The sequence below is a fragment of the Peromyscus maniculatus genome, chromosome 6, assembly GCF_049852395.1.
Source record: "Peromyscus maniculatus bairdii isolate BWxNUB_F1_BW_parent chromosome 6, HU_Pman_BW_mat_3.1, whole genome shotgun sequence".
In the NCBI taxonomy this organism is placed as follows: Eukaryota; Metazoa; Chordata; class Mammalia; order Rodentia; family Cricetidae; genus Peromyscus; species Peromyscus maniculatus.
In genome coordinates this window covers 53,033,498-53,053,098 of record NC_134857.1, presented here as the reverse complement: position 1 = coordinate 53,053,098, position 19,601 = coordinate 53,033,498, and positions in this window count along the sequence as shown.

The following is a 19,601-nucleotide window of genomic DNA, read 5'->3' as shown; positions in this document are numbered from 1 at the left end:
ATGATACAAAATAAAGTAAGGTAGAGGAATTGCAGTTTTTCCCTGTGGGGTAATACACATGGTAAAACCCTCAGCAGCTGAGAGGATAATAGATGTTGTATAGCCATCTGGAATGCCAAATGCAGTGCATATAGCAAGAAATGAGGGGAAACAGATGGGTATCTCATCTTCCGTACTGTATTCCCAAGACCCAAAATATTCTATTTGAATAGCTAACGGCACAAGAACCTAATACAATAGCTAGAGTCACTGGTAATAAACAAAGATAAAGAAAGACAGCTAATGTTGCAAAGAGGGGATGATCACAAAGTGCAATTTGGGAGAAATAAGAAAGCAAAAGTTAGATAATTATTTTTAATGTAATATTTGCAATAATTGTCCAAAAATTGACTTTTTTAACTTGTAATAACATTAGTGGTATATCTTAACAATTACCACTACTACATTTTTATCCATTGGTTTTTAACTGCATAAAATAACATAAGACAATAGTGGAATGATGATATAGATAAAAATTTTCCATTTAATTCATGATTTAAACTATTGGCTATAACTATCATTAATATTTGATGTCCATTTGATTCTTGATGTCCTTGAAGGAACTTCATTGTATAAAGCCAAGAAAAACTGGTTAATAAAAACAACAAAATAATAAGTTTCCTTGTAAACCAAGTCAGTGAAGTATGAGATGGGTCTTAAGAGACCTAGCATTAAAATATGTTTCAAAGAAAATATATATGTAACATATTTGATGTGGGAGGAATCTTGGTAAAACTATGAGTCATAGTTATTTCCAAAAATTGCGCAGTATATACCAGTTTTCTACACTTGTAATTATTAGGAACAGTTTGCATACAAAGAGTAAAGTATAAAGTATTCATATAAAGGATAACAAATTTTGATGAGTTAGAATTATTTATATTCAGAAGAAAAACTTTTAAAAAATAAGAAAATATTTTTCTATGACTGTATAATACATACATATAACTTTTGTTGTTTGGCTTGGTTTTATATATATAATGTGTGTGTGTGATTTTTATTTGTTTGTTTGTTTGTATCAAGACAGGGTCATACTATGTAGCTCTGGGTGTTCTTGAAATCTCATGTAGACTAGGATGTTCTGGAACTCACAGAGATCTACCTTTCTTAGACTCCAGAGTTCTAGGATTAAAGGTGTGTAACTGTACACATGGCAAAAATAAAGAGTTTTAGGTAATGAAGTCAAATACCAAAGTAATGTTTTAAAGATAATTCTGTGACTTTAAATTTGTCTATGACTGATTTCAAGAGACTAGATTATAACTAAAGTTTTGCTGCGAATTCAAGTCCATGATGTTGGTTGTTACTAAACTTCTCAAATTTTCATCTCTTAGCAGTGCTTCTCATTAGAAGAGTTCCAGGATAAATTCTTCATCCTGGACAATTTTCTTTCTTCCTTCTTTCTTTTTTTTTGTTTTTGTTTTTGTTTTTCTAGACAGGGTTTCTCTGTGTAATTTTAGTGCCTGTCTTGGATCTCGCTCTGTAGACCAGGCTAGCCTCAAACTCACAGAGACCCATCTGGCTCTGCCTCCTGAGTACTGGGATTAAAGGCATGTGCCATCACTGCCCAGCCCTGCACAATTTTCAAATCATGTATTTTATGCTAAATAGAAGCATGAGTGTGTGTTGTACAAGAATATGAACCCAAGAAATCACTCTTTATATTTAGTGGGTTTTTCTAATCAGAGGTATTCATCACTGAATCCTGGACTATTATGTCAGTCACATCTGGGTGCTCTATGTCAAGTGTGACATAGGATTCTTTTTGCTTAGGAAAGAGAAGGTCTTCCCTTTTCTTAAAAAACAGAAGTTAGATAAATAACAAATGCTTGAATGAAAAAAAAGCTTCATAACCTAGATATTTGCTATTCTAACTTATAGAAAAGACTCTTTTTACTTTGCTTTGAGGTGCCATTTGCTACTAGTTACTGTCCAAACAAACAGGCCTTCAAATATTGTCTCTAGATCATCCAGCACACCAATACTTATTTTGGCATAAATTTGAAAAAATTAAACTAAGTATTCACCTAGTGATGTATGAACAAAATTAAGAGATACAATCAATGGAATACTAACAAGCCATTAAAAGAAAATATCATTTTTTGACATTTTATATGGATGGAACTTCAAGTTTATTGAAATAATACAGGCATGAGAAGGTATTTATCACGTTTTATTATTTACATGTAGAAAATGTTCACATGTAGGAATGCAAAAAGTGAACAATATAGAAATTTAAAATAGAATGGTAGTTTTCAGAGGCTAGAGAGAACAGAGCCAAAAAATACCAAAAAAAAAGCCAAGTAAAAGAACTAAATCACATGTTGAAAGGAGAGAGTTCTTTCCATTGATAGATACATATTATAACAAAAGTTAGAGGACTTTTCTGTTTAAATTATTTCAATTGTTTCTGTTAGTTTTGAGATTATAATTATATCATTTACCCCTTCCTTTTCTCCTTCCAAATACTTCCACACAGACCCTTTGCTGTATTTCAAACTCATTACCTTTTATCCATTGTTATCATATTCATATATTTATATATAGGGTATATATATATATATATATATATATATATACAGATATATATAATATAAACTGCTCAGTCTATATAATGTTACCTCTCTCTGTCTGTCTCTCTGTCACACGCTCTGTGTATGTTTTTTTTTTTTTTTTTTTGTGTGTGTGTGTGTGTGTTCAGAGATGAACAACTGATATTGGATAACAAATTTGTATGCTCTTCTTCGGGGAAAATTATTTCTCCCTCTCTTGAAGTTCTTTAGTTAACTGTAATCTTTGAGGGCTCCAGGGCTTCCCCTGACCCACTTAACATGTCTATTATAATCCTCATATTGAAGCAGTCATTGCACATGAAACTTTACGGATGTAGCTTTTGATATTTCTAGGAGATACATCTAAAACTATTTATTTGATGGGGCTAGAAAGATGATTCAGTGGTTAAGAATACTGGCTGGTAACCCAGAAGATCCATTCTTCTATTCAAAGCTCCTCCAAGGTAGTTCACAACAACATTTAACTCCAGCCCTAGGAAAGTGACATCATATTGAGGCCTTGTAGACACACACACACATACACACAAACACACACACACACACACACACACACACACACACACACATCAAAGAAAACTATACACATAAAATTTAGAACATAATGATCTTTATTTTCTCTATATGAATGTTTACCTCCATTTATGTATCTTCACTATACACACAAACTTCCAATGTGTTCCAAAAGAGAGAATCAGAAATCCTATCACCAGAGTCACAGGCAGTTTCAAATCACAATGTGTGTGCTTTGAACTGAACTCTAATTTCCCTAGAAGAACAGTGAAAAACTGTAAACCCACTGTGCCATCGATATATCCCTGAATTTTAAATGATAGCTGTATCCTTCAAAAGTGACTTAGTCCCCAGGTCCCTTATTTATAGTTTTGGACATTCATGACTATGTCAACTAGTAGAGTTCACGGTCCTTTGTGACTTATGAGGCTCTGCCATGTCATTTTCACTTGGTTTTTCTCATTATTTCATCTGATATTGACATTTTGATTTGAATTTTTGTATATATTAACATTCCAAATATAATATAATGTGGATATGATAAAAAAAATCCTCCTAGCTTAATGTCTAAGAAATATTTTTTTTTGTTTTTTTTGGTTTTTTTTTTTTTGTTTTTTCGAGACAGGGTTTCTCTGTGTAGCTTTGCGCCTTTCCTGGAACTCGCTTGGTAGCCCAGGCTGGCCTCGAACTCACAGAGATCCACCTGGCTCTGCCTCCCAAGTGCTGGGATTAAAGGCGTGCGCCACCACCGCCCGGCAAGAAATATTTTTTACTTCTCATTTTTTTAGTTTGAACCTAAGCTTCTACTTAAATTTTGAAACATTCAGATGAATATTCCAAAGCATTGTATCAATGCATTTATCTTCAAAGTCATAAATTTAAACAACTATTTCCTTAAAAAATTATGTATGTATGGATAGACACCCACTCATCTACTCAGCTATGTGCATGGATGCAATTTAAGTCTAACTTGCTTTTATACAGAATCAAGAAGTTTTATTTCTTCTTTCTTGCTTCACTTGTTTGACCAATCAATAAGTTATATAAAACTGTTCACAATGGCTTGAAGGGAATGCTGTGGAATGAACTGTGTGTGTTCCTGTGGCTTCCCATTTGTTCAAACAAAAAAGCCACGGGATCATGGTGCTTGTGGTGTGAGACCACTGATGCTCTCTGTGTAAGGTACAGAAGGTCAGGAGGCAGCACAGATCTTTTTTTTTGTCGTTAAAAGAGTGCTAGTTGCAGTCTGTAATTTGATGCAAGGAGACCATTTCAAACACTCAGAGAGATTTTCTATGTGAGGCAAAATGAGGACAACAAACGGTAAAGTTACAATGTGAGCCCGTGAAATGTTTTCTAGAGCTGTTGAGTTAAAAGCAATTGACCATTTACATTCACAGTGCTCTCCATGTATTTTAGTTTAAAAGTTTGATTACTTCATTTATTTTCCACTTTAATTCACAGCAAGTTCTTGTGAAAAGCATTATATCACTGTTTTATAGTTAAAAAACATTACAGCAAAAATTAAAACCCTGGACAGGAAGTTACTCATCCCATTTGACAATTGTTGCTATGAAATGTTAAATCCAGATTTTTATCCTTAGAAAGCAATTGCTTCTCATTTCTTATCTTAGGGTCTTACATGGTAACCAGAACACTGACCAATACAGTGATCAATATGCAGCTTCTATCATTATTATAATTTTAGTATGAATCCACTACCCCAAGATATACACTGAAGACATGATTCTCGGTGAAGATACGTTCAAAGATCAGATTTGGGGTAGCAACTGGATCATGAAGGCATTAACCTCATCTACTGATCAAGCCATGGATGAGTTCATAGCTATCAGGTAATTCAGAAGCGGGGACTAGATGAAACAGATAGGCCAATTTCAGCTTGCTTTACTTTTGGAGCACCAACACAATTATCATAAGTTTGAAGCCAGTTACAAAATGAAATCTCAGAAACAAAAGACAAACAAACAATAAAGCAAAATAGCAGCATTAAGCTCATCAGGAACAAGCTTTTAGAAGAGATGCTGATTCTTTGCCATTTTGCTCACATAAAAAAAAGTACTGTTGATTTTCAAGTATCTCTTTGCATGCTGTATTTCTGGTCTCATGAATTCATACACTATGTCTGCAGTTTATCTTTGCTAGTTGCTCAGACATGAACAGACTTGTTTGTATATTGTTTTCTCTTCTAATGTAAAATACATTAAGATCATTAAGAATTAGTAATATATGTAATATTTTGGTTCCCCTCTCTCCCAATCTTCTTGACACTCCTTTTTTTGTGTGTGTGTGATGGCAAAAGTCTCAAGTGTCTTAAAATCTTTCTTGATTCAAATTATCAAGAACATATAGTTCAGAGACCTGAATTTGTTCCAATTTCTAAACACTTGATCCTCAATAGGTTATTGCCATTCATCAACTGGCATACTGATGCCTATTGCCTTCTCTCGGGCCTACCAAACCACATCCTCACCTTTATTTGGCAGATAAACCTTAATTTAATCCAAGGAAATAATTCAATTAACACTTGTGTGTATCGTCACATTTTCAAGGGTCTATTTTAAAGATGTTTTGTCTATTCTAAATGCATTTTACTTGGCACAAAACATTGATTCACACTCTCGAGTAAAGTTCTTACCCTTAGAAAATATCAAAAATTCATTTGAAGTACGTAACACTGACAAATCCTTTCAATTATTTTCATATTACTATTATCACTTAGCAAAAATGTGTGAAAAGTCTTGTTTGCTAATGTCTGATTCCTAAACACTCCCATAACTACCTTGATAACAGGAGCATTTTGTGAAGAGCCTGGAGCTGCCACAGTGAAAATGTCATTGCTAGCATCAGACACCACAACCTTGACATGAAACCTGGAGCAACATTGGTCAAACCATGTTACTAAAAGTGGCATTTACATTTTGTTGGTTGAGTTGCACGCCGTTTGCTGTGACTTCATGAGAGCGTTCATACTATCATCAGGAAGTTGATAAGGGAACTGACATTATGGTTGATCCCAGAAAAGCAAAGAAGATATGCCTATGAATAGCCACTGACGTCTATTAAATCAACATTTAAGAAGACTGCTTTCTGTCATTTTGTTTATTTATTTTATTCTTACTGTTGTTTATCCCAACTTTAGGTAAAGTTTTTCTCTTATTACATCAGGAAAGAAAATAAACAAATGTTAACAAAAAACAAAATAATAAAAATCACTGGTATAATAAAGATGTTGCAAAATTTAAGGAATCCCTCCTGAAAATATACATATATAAATGTGCGTCTATTTATTGGTATTCATGTAGCTGTGCGTTGTTTGCTTGATTTACATATGGTTCAGTGATGAACATCTGGAACATGTTGTTGTTCTTACAGCAAACACAGGCTACTGCTCTTATGTTATATATCTATGAACTGGTTTTGCCCTTAATTCTGATAAGTGGAGGATGAACAAGACTACCCGTGAATAAAGCAGAAAAGAATGAAAAGGAAATATTCTCAATGCTGGTGTTTCAGATGAGTAACCCTATTTCCTCTTAAAGCAGAGGTGCTCATTCTCTCATGAATCATCTTGTATGAAAAAAAATAACAGGAAAATAATTGCTACTACACGTGTGATATTACTATGTTACATGTATTATGTTGAACCATATAACTGTCCCCAAAATATAATATTACTTTCAACACCAGAAAAAAATTGAGTATGTTGAAACATTGTTAAGTATACTGCTTATATAAAGCCAAGCTAAAGTTAGAAACAGTTTGATAGTGTGAAGATAGAAGCTTAGATCTGACAAGCACAGTTATAGCTGTCTCAGGAAAAAAAAAATACGGCATGTGCTCTTCTCTATCTGCTAACAAGAAGTATTAGAATTACAGTTCAAGGGAAAAAATGGCTCCTGAATTATTGAAGTACTCTGAAAGGGGAATTTCTCTACAAAATTCTGTTTATTGTTATCATTACTTGTAAGGTGTATTTTGTTCTAATTATGAAAAAGTCTTGAGGTACACATTACTTTCCCTCATCCTGCAAGCTTTTGGCAGTATGTGATTTCTTTTCTGAATCTTAGCAAAAGATCTACCAAGAGTATCATTTGTCATAATAAAGACAGTATAAAACAAAAAGGAAAATATTATGCTGATAATAATTTTGTGCAGTGTCAAATATGCAACAAACCAGAGAAATTGAACAAAGGTGCATTTATCATTGATAGTTTCAATTATTTGAAAGTGACATCAAAAATTATTTATCTGTACCCAATTTAATTTTCTTTGGTGTTAGAGGTTGAATCCTGGGCTACACATAAATGCATCTCTTGGTTTGACATTAGTTTATACTGATTAGATGAAGAGTCTAGTGTTTAGGGAAAACATGCTTAAGACACTGAGATGAATTTATGTTTATTCAGAAATTAATAAAAAACAAGGGGAAGGAGATAGTTTTCTAAGTAAGGTAAAGCTCAATGAATAGAAATCACATAGACACCCAAAATACACACTAGAGGAAAGTCTGCAGTTTCAGTAAGAATTGGACAGGTACTCTGAGTTTTCACTGATAGAAAAATGACAGTAAGCATGTCTCTACCACATTCCAAAAAATTATCTCCAAATAAATCAAAGACACCAGTGTAAAATCTGAAAGCTAGAGAAGAAAAAGACCATTTCCTACAAGACAGAGGTGTGGGAAAGGGCTTTTTGAATAGGATTGGATTTGCTCATGGATTTAGGTCAATAATTGAGAAATGGACCCTTATAAAACTGAAAAGGTGTTGTACAGCAAAGGAAGCAATTAATTGAGATGAAGCCCACAGGCTGACAGAGAATCATTATCAGATATACATCTGACAGAGGATTATTAGTCATAATTTGCAAAGGACTCAAAAACTCAAAGAATCAAAAAATACAAATTATTATATTTTGGCCCAGACACACTCCCCTGTTGATTCAAGGCAGTGGTAGCACATGCCTTTAACCTTAACACTTGGGAGGCAAAGGCAAGTGAATTTCTGAGTTCAAGGTAAGCCTGGTATGCAGAGCTAGTTACAGGATGACCAGGGCTGCACAGAGAAACCCTGTCTCAAAAAAAAAAAAAAAAAAAAAAAACCAAAAAAAAAAAAAAAGAAAGAAAAGAAAAATAATTAATTGACACTTGTCTGATTGTAGTTAACGCCAATCAATTAAGGGGAGCAAAATCACTACTTGTGAGAGTTCATTGACCTTAGAGGAGAAAGTACCACGGACATTTGATCAAACTTGCATAATTTCCAACTACATTCTGAATACTTATCTCTGTACCCACATGTAGATACATCTTTACTCCACTTCAAAAATATTTATCTCCAAAGCAGAAAAAAGAGCATATCAGAAAGACAAGTGGCCATCATGTAGAGAGCAGCTGAACATGGGATATCCAGACTCAGTTGATACACCTACAGCACAATCCTGCACCTAAGGCCCTGGATGCATTGTGGAAGAGGGAGATGACAGTTTTTATGAGTTGAAGGTACAAGTGTTCTCCCGTGAGATTGTGTCTTCCATATATGACAGGGAAGTGACACCCATAAAATCTCAACAATATGACTGCCTACACAAGATAATGACAACACAAATTGAAAAGTCAATCTGGGAGGAGGGGACTTGACCTGCCTGGACTGAGTCTACCAGGTCGATCTCAGTCCTCGGGGGAGGCTTTGCCCTGGAGGAGGTGGGGATGGGGGATGTGTTGGGAGGAAAGGGAGGGGGGCAGGAAGGGGGAGAACAAGGGAATCTGTGGCTGATATGTAGAACTGAATGGTATTGTAAAATAAAATAAAAGGAAAAAAACAAAAAAAATCTAAGAAAAACAAATTGGATAAAAAAAAAATCACATGGGCTGCACCCCAAACAAAGAGCTGGATATTAATAGGATAAAGTAAGTATATTAATGAGTGACAAAAGAGGGAGAACTTGTCTTCCCCAGGAGTGGAATGTCTCATTGGTTATTTAATATAAAGTAGTGGGCCTTAAATCATATAAATCCAACAACATTAATCAGACTAAAGAGGCTGTGTATACATATACATATATAATGTATATACATATATGTGTATATTTATGTATAACAGTAATAATTAAAGAAAAGAGGTCATGAATTCGAGAGGAAGTGATATGGGAAAGTTTGGAAGAAGAAGAGGGAAAGAGAAATAATGTAAATACAGTGTATGTGTGTATAAAAAAATTAGAAGAATTTAATAGAGATATGTTTTAAATCCCTCTTAAACAATTTCTGATTATAAGTAACCATAAATGTTCCCTTTATTAAAGGATAGGCCAAATAAAAGGTTGAGAAAACAAGTGACATTTCCATCACCAAATAATGTTTCCTGATGTGATTGTTTGCAAATGTGATCGTTTGCATCATTTCTCCTCTGTGAGGCAGTGACTGCTTTTGCACCCTGACCTGCCTACGGTGAAGCACAGGCAAAGCTGGAACAGCCACACACAGAGTCAGCAGAGAATCATTCCTGGGTAAGAGTGAACCAGTGTAACGCAGAGCTAGAGAGACATTTCAAGATATTCTAAGATTAATAATAATCAACCGAAAGTAATATTTACCTGTAGAAATTCAGAACCATTTCACTTAGGTCAGCAATGATTTATTTTACTAAATAGTGTGATATTAATTTTTATAAAGCCCTTCATCATAGCAAATAACTTCTTGAGACACTCCATTTTGAAGTTTCTGTCTGGCTGACAGATTTCTCTGCTATTGACAGCTCATTTCTCTAGGATCAACAGCTCATAAACAAGGAATATTATTCTCCCTGCACCATCAGGTGGATAAGTGAGATGCCAAGAGTGGCAAATGATTCTCCACCCCTAAGCCCCTTCTACAGTTTTTGAAAAATAATGTGGTATTTTCAATAAAGACTTAAACATCATGTGGGCACTTAGCATATGAATGCTACAGAATATTAAAGAAGCAGCTCATTTGGAAAGTATTTTACTTGCTGTCTCCTTATGTACCATTAAAAGAATATGTGCCAAACTTACATAACAATAGTTCTTTCAGAAGTTTTCTTTAATTCTTAATTTTCTCCAGTTTGTAAGCCATGTGTTTTATTATGGATATCTACATTAAATTAATCATGAGATAGTATTTTAAATGATGTTTTTTGAGAAAATATATACAATGGTATTATCAGAATGCCAGTATATGGTAAACACTGTTAAAAAAAAAAAAACCCTCTGGAAACTGTTTTTTGCTTTCTTTAGCTGTTTATCTTTGATCACCATGTAGTCTGTTCTTGAACATTTCCAGTTCAATATTACTCTTGGTAGGAATCGCGAAGATTTCCATGCCATTTCCCTGTGACTTGTTCTTCTATTGGTCTTATAAACAGCCCTTCTCCATGCTGACTCCCCTCAAAAGAAAACAAATACAAAAAATTATATTATCTTTCTGAGAAACCAAACCAAGGCTGATACTTGCCTAAAAACTGTGTGGTGAACTCTTAGTAACATTCCTTATTCTCTAATATGTCATGAAATACATAGTTAAGGACTGTGTATGTTTTAATGAACTTTAAAGATGATAATATTTTATGTACTAATTCTGGAAGCTTTCCAAGTACTTCACTTAATGAATTGGGCCAAAACTTGCAAATATCTGAAGATATACATAGTATACACTAATACAGCTAAGGAGTTTTCACTTGTGAAAAAAATAGTTAATTTTGTTTAATAATAATGCCATTCATCAACAATCATCAGTTAGATTTACTGTTGTATCATAGTTATCACTGAACAACGTTGCAAATGAAACCAGAATTAAGATTATCCATCATTTTATATGATTGAGTGCTATGAATAATGGCATGAAAATTAGTACTTGAAGGAAAGTAAACTGTAGCTAGAGTTTTCCTGCCTTGCCCACAGTCAGGACAAATCTCTGTCACCCGCCAGTCCCACAGCCGCTCAGACCCAACCAAGTAAACACAGAGACTTATATTGCTTACAAACTGTATGGCCATGGCAGGCTTCTTGTTAACTGTTCTTACATCTTAAAGTAACGCATTTCTACAAATCTATACCTTGCCACGCGGCTCGTGGCTTACCAGCATCTTCACATGCTGCTTGTCCTGGCAGTGGCTGGCAGTGTCTCCTTCTGCCTTCCTGTTCTTTTATTTCTCCTCTCTGTTAGTCGCGTCTATACTTCCTGCCTAGCCACAACCAATCAGGTTTTATTTATTGACCAATCAGAGCAACTTGACATACAGACCATCCCCCAGTACAGCCAAGTGCAGACCATCTCAGACACCTGCACTCAGGCCCATGGTCCTAATCATCCTCTATGCAAACCTGCTGGGTAACGCCACAAGGAACCCAAGAAGGGCTCCCACAGGACATACATTAACATCCCACAGCACTTCCCCTTTACATATATATATATATATATATATATATATATATATAGTTATTGTACTTTTGTATATAGTTTTTCTTTTGTTAGTTATAACCTTTTGCTTTTTTTTTCTTTTTATTAAAATAGAAAAGGGGAAATGTGGTGGTAATCTAATTGTACTGAAATGTGATTTTGATTGTATGTTAATAAATAAAGTTGCCCAGGGGTCAGAGCTATTAGAGCCATAGCAAGAGTGTGGCGGTGGTGGCACACGCCTTTAATCCCATAGATATCTGTGTGTTCAGGGATATAGCCACCACTGGAGACAAATGCCTTTAAGACCTAGGGGGCTGTACATTCAGACAGTAACGAGGCAGTCACATGTTTGGGTTTACAACCAATGAGAAGGCAGAACAAAATACTTTAAATAGACGAACAGACAGGAAATAGAACCCTCATTCGGGAAGCTGGGACACAGCAGGCAGAAGGGTGAGATTTTAGCTCTGAGCTCTGACATCTCAGCTTTCTCTTTTGCATTGTTTCTGTGTTTCTTATTTAATAAGTTGGTTACATCTATAGTAAACTAGATTATTAACTTCTCAAGTTTGATACAAATTTTGATAAAGTTCATATTTTAGTTTGCCATTTTAATCAGAGTTTATGTTATGTTTAGTCATGTATGTACCTCTGTGAGTGCATGCTATGCACATGTGCCCATCGAGGGTAGGGGCAATGGATTTCATGGAGCTAGAGTCTTAGACAATGTGAGCCCCCTGATGTAGGTGCTAAGAATTAACACAGATCCTCTGGAATAGTAAATAATCCATGTTCTAAATTTCTGGGTCATTTCTCCTCACCAGTTTTTCCATTGTTTTAAATTAAATAGATAAAAAAGTCTTTCAGAATAGCTAATAAAATACCTATATAACTTATTTAAAATATGAATTGAAGTTAAGTATGTTTTTATTTCAATTTTTATTTTCTACTTTTATATTGAAAACATATTCTTCTCTCATAAAATACATCCCAACCACAATTTTCCCTCCCTCTGCTCTGCCCAGCTCCCTTACCTCTCCCCTCTCCCCCAGATCTACTCCCCCTCCATTTTCCTTCAGAAAGGAGCAGTCCTCTAAGAGACAACAACCAGACACAACAAAACGAGATACAATAATACAAGACAAAAGCCCTCCTATTAAGGCTGGACAGGCAACTCAAGGGAGGAAGAGTCCCAAGAGCAGGCAAAAAGAGTCAGAGACATACCAGTGATACAAGGAGAACACTTCCTACTAAAACAACTGGCGGGAGCCACTTGACTTCTTCAGGGGACAAAGCCTGGGAATAACATGAACAAGCTCTCCTTGTGGCAAAGACCTGGAGAGACCCTGCCCCATTTTGCAAAGCCTGTGGGCAGTTCATTGCACAATTCTGGGCATGATCCCAGGAGCTTATGTGCTACCTGCTCTCCTTGCATTCACTATGCTAGCCATATGGCTGGCTACCTTTAGTATCACAGTCAGGGATAAAATAGCTATTACAAAAGGTAAACTTCCCTCTTATGACTCTCCTCTGAGTGAGCCATAGGGAATGTTGTTAAAAATATACAGTGGACCTGATTCAGCCCCTAAAGCCTTTGATGTTTCAAGTGTAGTGGTGAATTCAGGCTTCTTAAGAACAGGGTGTGGCCTTTCCAACACACCCTGTGACTAGCCTGAAAGAGTCATGGTAGTTCATGAAGTTTAATATTACATACTTGCATAACTATTCTGGAGAGAATGATCTAACCACAAGTGTCTAGGAGAAATGCTAATAAAGAGATGATATCAGGAGTTAATGGGAACAGTCTAGAGACAGGAAATGAAGCAATTTCATAAAAACAAGTACCCTAAGAAGTTAAGAGAGGAGGACATGAGAACAAGGGATAAACAGTGCCCACCATTAAGAGTAATTTTCCAAGTTATGTTGCCTATAGGATTAACAGAAAATCCTGGAAAAGAAAGAGTAGTACAAAATATAGAATGAATTGATTCTGCTTTGGCTAGTGAGTTGACAGTCAGAACTCAGACCCCACCAGATGTAAATATTAACCGCTAGAGACAAAACTACTCCTTACTCTGTATGAGGCTGTAACCGCAGATTCTGTCCTACCTGTAGGTGTGGCTAGTTAGAAAACTTCTTTGGTGGATTACAACACTGCTTATGCTTCCACATTAGAGATACAGATCAAATAAGTAGTAGTTATATGTGGGGAAGTTGGGGCAAGGAAGGGGAAAGAAGCAAAGGAATAAATTAGCAATTACTGTAACCATTTTTAGAAACTAAAGAAAGCACATCTGATTGTCTGATTGTAAAACTTTTCAAACAGCTGAAATTCTATAAATAAAAACAGCTTAAGCTATCCCGGCTACATGTTTGAACAAGTGGTTACAGTTTCTTCCTTGTGACAACTTCACACATCCATCCCAGGTCATCGGACCTGTCTGGAGATAGGCTTCCAACAGTCAACTAAGTAGAGCTCATACAGTCTCACAGAGCCTGAAGAGGTAAGCACACAGCCTGAATCATCTGCACCATGTTCTCTGTGTACATGCTATGGCTATTGACTTGGTGTTTTTGTGGGACTCTCATTTCAATTTTTAAAATTCATTTATATAGACTTAGTTATCAATGATTCATGTGGACTACCATTTGAGAAAAATTGTATCATGGTGAAAGGATTCTGCCCTATGCAGAGGTAATTAAATCAAAAGAAGATATTTACCAGAGGACCCAGGTATAGCAGGAGGATGGGATACTCAGTGAGGCAAGCTGCCTATGCAGAGCAGACATATTTGCAGAGACATATGGCCACCTGTAAGTATAAAAAAATAAATAAATAAATAAAGGGAGTGACCCTCCTAGCCCTTGCCAGAAATACCTTTTTTTTTTTTTTTGATACCCAGCCTCCAAAACTGAGAAAATAAAGCACCCTATAGAGCTGCTTAGATAGTGGTAACTTATCAATACAGTCCTACAAAATTATTTCTAAGTTTCTAGTAAAAAGTCTTTGTAATTTTAAAGTAGTGGAAAGTTTATAATATGTACAGGTTATGACTTAGCAAAGCCATTGACTGAATGGATGTATCTGAAAACACTATGTCCCCTTATAAGTTATATTTTCAAGTTGAAGTGCCTGTAGTCCTTTGCAAAGAGAAAGGTGTCTTATTCATATTGAATTCACATACTAACTGATTTATGCATTTAAAATATACAAGACTTTATTTATGTTTTATTATACATTATTTGTTAAAGACAACAGATTTTGTTAGGACACATACATACTTGTATACAAGGTAATTTGAGCATTTCACCTTCTCTGACAGTTTTCGAAATATTCTTTTCTACTTACATATCCTCCCTAGCCCCCTTTAGCTCCCTATCATTTTTGAATCACATAAATTCACTGTATGATCAAACCAAACTGTTTTTCTGTATGAGTCCAAAAACGTCAACGTCAGCTGGAGATAGAGAATGCATTCATGTTTATCACTGAACTTTAACTTTCAATATATTTTATTAAATATATGATGTGTTTCCGTGTGTGTGTGTGTGTGTGTGTGTGTGTGTGTGTGTGTGTGTGTGTTTGAATGTTCACCTTGTGTCTGAGCATGTGCATGTTGAGGGCAGAGAAGTATAGAGGATACTCCTCATTAGTCTAAACCTTCCTTTTTGAGACAGAAACTCTGCCTCAGCCAGACACTCACCATTTTGGTGAGTCACCCTGGTCAGTGAGTTTCTGGAATTTGCCTAACTCAGCACCATATGCATAATACCTAACTTTCACATCACTGTGAACTCTGGTCCTCTTATTTTTCACAGCAATTTTCTTACCCCCTGAGCTAATATCCTCAGGCCCTCAAGACATTCTTAGAAATGAGATACATATCATCTGTACTTCATCTCTATATTTGAGCATTTAACTTGTCACTCAAAATTCAGACTACTTCAAAAACAATTATTCTAATCTGGTTTTATTAAAAGCAATAAAGAATCCTGTTCGGCTGATCAATAAAAATAAACTGTGGAAGCGTTCATGTATGAAGTCCTCAAACATAAAACTGTTTCTAAAAAGATCAGATAGATATCTACTTGTAAAATTAGCAATAATATTGGAAAAAACAAAAAAGAATTTTTAACATAAAATGCTAATTTCATGCTGTTGTCTAATATTGGATCATGAAACATTTAAGATAATATCTACATCCCCAGTGAATTCTGTCCATTTTTAGTGTTGCATATTTTATGCTATGAAATTTCTGAGTATTTAAAATCTTTTTGAACTGGATATGGAATTTCACATCAATAATTCCAACATTCAGAGGGTGAAAGATGAGAATTTAGTTTATGGACAGTTAGGGCTACTCTCAACAAAATAACTAATTAATATTTTGGACAAAACAAAAACTTGTGCCATACATACAATTTAAAGGTGTTTCTTGGTCTCGTCTTTTAAAATAATTTCATAGTAATTTTTTTAACTTTATGGTTTAATTTATTTGTTTTTCACCAACTTGTGCCATAAGCATTATATATAAGTATACAACTGAGCCAAATATCAAAGAAATTAATATAAAAAACTTTCAAAAGACGTCTATTCTACAATCCCATTTATATAACATTTGTAACACATGCAAGTGAGACATGTAAGGCCATGATTCCCCCAGCATGGGGAGCTGTGAAACTTTTTGACCCTGCAACTCTCTGAAGGGAAAGAATTATTCAATAATCTGATTATGCAAAATTAATACTTGGTTAAAACTCTTAAACTGCAGTTCTTCAAAATGTGAGTTTTTCAGAATTTTCAGGGGAAATTCAAACACCCAGTTCTAAAAGCAAATGAAAATGTATTCTTTAAGAACTTATATATGTCAAGGATGAAGAACAAAACAAGGTACAGATATAATTATGTTGATTAATTCACAGAGCTTATATGAATGCACCAGTGAAGACAGCTTCCCAGATCAGAGACTAGTTAATTTGTATATATTAATAAGTTCAGTGACAGATATATGAAGTTAAATTACATAATGCAGGAAAGCTGAACACTCTATTATGATTTATACACCATATCTAATGGAAATATTCACAGAGCAGAAGGTTTAACTGGTGGAAGGTTCTTTGAAGACTTTTTCTTATGAAGTATCAGGAAGGACTGATGCAAGGGAAATTCTTCATTTACATTAACATCTGCAGTGAAGACGTTCACTGGTGAATAACTGGTGAAGACATTCCTTCCATGGTCAAATAAGGAGACTTTGATGCACCCATGAGCTGATTGCAATATATTCTTCTGTGTTGACTCCTCTGGTATTTCAATATCAAGTAAAAAAAAAAAGGAATTACCTACAGTGGTTTTGCTTGCCTACTGGTGATATTAGTTTTTATAGAAGGACCTGAGCTGGTAACATTAAAAAAAGGCAGCCACGATGACAGTCAAGTGGCATTTAAAACGGTTGAAGAGGGGAGTGTCTGGCCTACCAGCAGCAGTAGCCAAGCATACGGTGTGTACATCCAAGAAATAGGAACCTGTATGGGACAGGAAGCATCAGCATGATGCACAAGAGCCGCATGAGCCTTATATTTTGAGAAAATTTTCGACTGATTCTAAAGAACTCTGTTGTGGATTCATCCTAAAACTTGGGATCTTATTTAATTGCAGTTCACTGAGGTTCGTTCTCTTCATCAGAATAGTATCTGTTTCTGTACTGACTTCTTGCAGTATTGTTTTGGATTCCCAACAATATAACCCCATTAATATAAATATCTGCATTTTTTTTTATATTTTCATTCTGTCAATAATTCCATGTCTCTCAGTACCAGAACTACCTTTTCTTGTTCTTTATTTTGATCATGAGTTGAATCCTTTAAGACATTTTTTCTTTGTCACTGCCACCTTGTGATTTTTCTCTCCATGGAGATGGTGAAACACATTTCAGAAGGAGATTTCTCTCCTGGTTCTAGATAGTTTCTATTTTCTCTTGTAATATGGTACTTGCATAGTGCCTAATCCCCCTTTGCTCCTGAAAGTCCTGTACATGACTTCTGAATGAGATTCAAAATCTTCCTAGAGGGGGATTGTCATTGATTAATCCAAGCCCGCAGTACTTCCTTAAACCATAGGACCATCCAATGAATAGTGATCCTGACCTGTCTCATATACTGTGGGAGTGTGTGGGTGTGTGTCCAACCTTTCTTCAACTATAACTCTCTGTCACCATCAACCCTAGCAACCATGTTTTCCTTGTGCCTCTAGTGTTGCTACATACATTACAATTCTTTATAGCCCTTTAATAGTTAGTTCTCTGCTACTAGTCATAATATGCTAAATTAAATTTCTGAATTGAGGATTCTGATGTGGTGACACTCATCCACAATGCCAGTATTCAAAAGTCTAAGACAGGCCAGTAATTTCATTGCAGCCAGCCTAGTATGTATTCAGAGATGGTATTTTTGTTCTTTCTAAAATACTCTGTTCCAAATTAGTTCTAAAACCTTGGATGGTCATGAATTGAGTTTCATTTCCTTCAAATGGATAGAGTGAGTGCTCTTGATACCAAAAGGCTGTTTTTATAGCCAGATAATGACAAGAAGGCTAGGACTCTTGCTACTATGGCAGTGTAAGCTCAGTTTCTCAGCAGGCAGAAGCAAGAGGATCATGACTTCAAGGCCAACTCGGTCTACAAAGTACATTAAGGGTTTCCTCAGCAACATAGTGGGAAAAATCAGGACCATAGGCTTTGAAAAGTAGAAAAAGGCCAGGCATACTTCAACCAGTGCTTAGCCCAATGCTTTCCTCAGTGTTGACAGTAGAAGATTCTTCAAAATGAATAAGCAAGTAAACAAATATTGACCCATGTTCCTGTTCAGTTTTCTGATAGGATTTCTTTCTCTTGACTGAATAATATTTTTAGTCTCAAAATTCACAATACTAAATGTAATTTTAAAATGGCATTCTGAACTAAAATCTCTAAAGTATGAAAAACATAAATTTCTTAATATAGTTCCTTATCAAATTTCCAATAAAATTGAACAATGTATTTTATTGAATAAAAAACATACTTGAAATGTATAACACATTTAAAAAAAAGGAAGATTACAGTAGATTGGAGAGTAGCAGATGAAAATAGACTAAATATTTTTAGAGCAATGACTAAAACAGCAAAGACTAGACAAAAAGAAACAAAGTTTAGTTAAGAGTTGATGTTAGGCTGGGCGGTGGTGGCACACGCCTTTAATCCCAGCACTCGGGAGGCAGAGGCAGGCGGATCTCTGTGAGTTCGAGGCCAGCCTGGGCTACCAAGTGAGTTCCAGGAAAGGTGCAAAGATACACAAGAGAAACCCTGTCTTGGAAAACAAAAAAACAAAAAAAAATCCAAAAACACAAATAAACAACAACAACAAAAAAGAGTTGATGTTAGTATCCTCCTGTCTAAGACAGTTTAAATGCTTTTATTTTGTCGAATTCTAAAGGATAATATTTGTCATAAATATACTTACAGTCATCTGACATATAGCACATACAGGGTAAGTCCCAAAACATAGATGAGTACATAAATATGTTTTCTGGTGATAAACTAGAATTATTAAAACTATTGGCAAATAAAGTCTTATTGTTTTATTTGTTTTTTATTGAATATAGATTATTCTTCATACAATAAACCCCAGCAGCAGCTTCCTCTCCTTTCACTCCTAATAGCTCCTCCCCATCTTCCCTCTCATCTTTGGAAGATCCACTTCCCCTCCATTTCTTCTTTGGAAAAGAGGAGGCCTCCAAGAGACAACAACAGAGTTGTTTACAGATTTCCACAGGACCTCCTAGGCCAGCAACTCACTTGCATATAACCAAATTCCAGCACTGGAGGTCTTGTCTGTTTACAAAACATGGTTATATCCTTCATCATTAGAAGTCCTCAGTCAGGTCACCTTCATAGATTCCAGGAAGTTTCCACTGCACTGGGTTTCTACATTGCTCTCCAGTTCCCTCCAATTCCAGCTGTCTCTCCTCACAAACTCTCCCTATATCTACCCCTCAATCTGAGCCC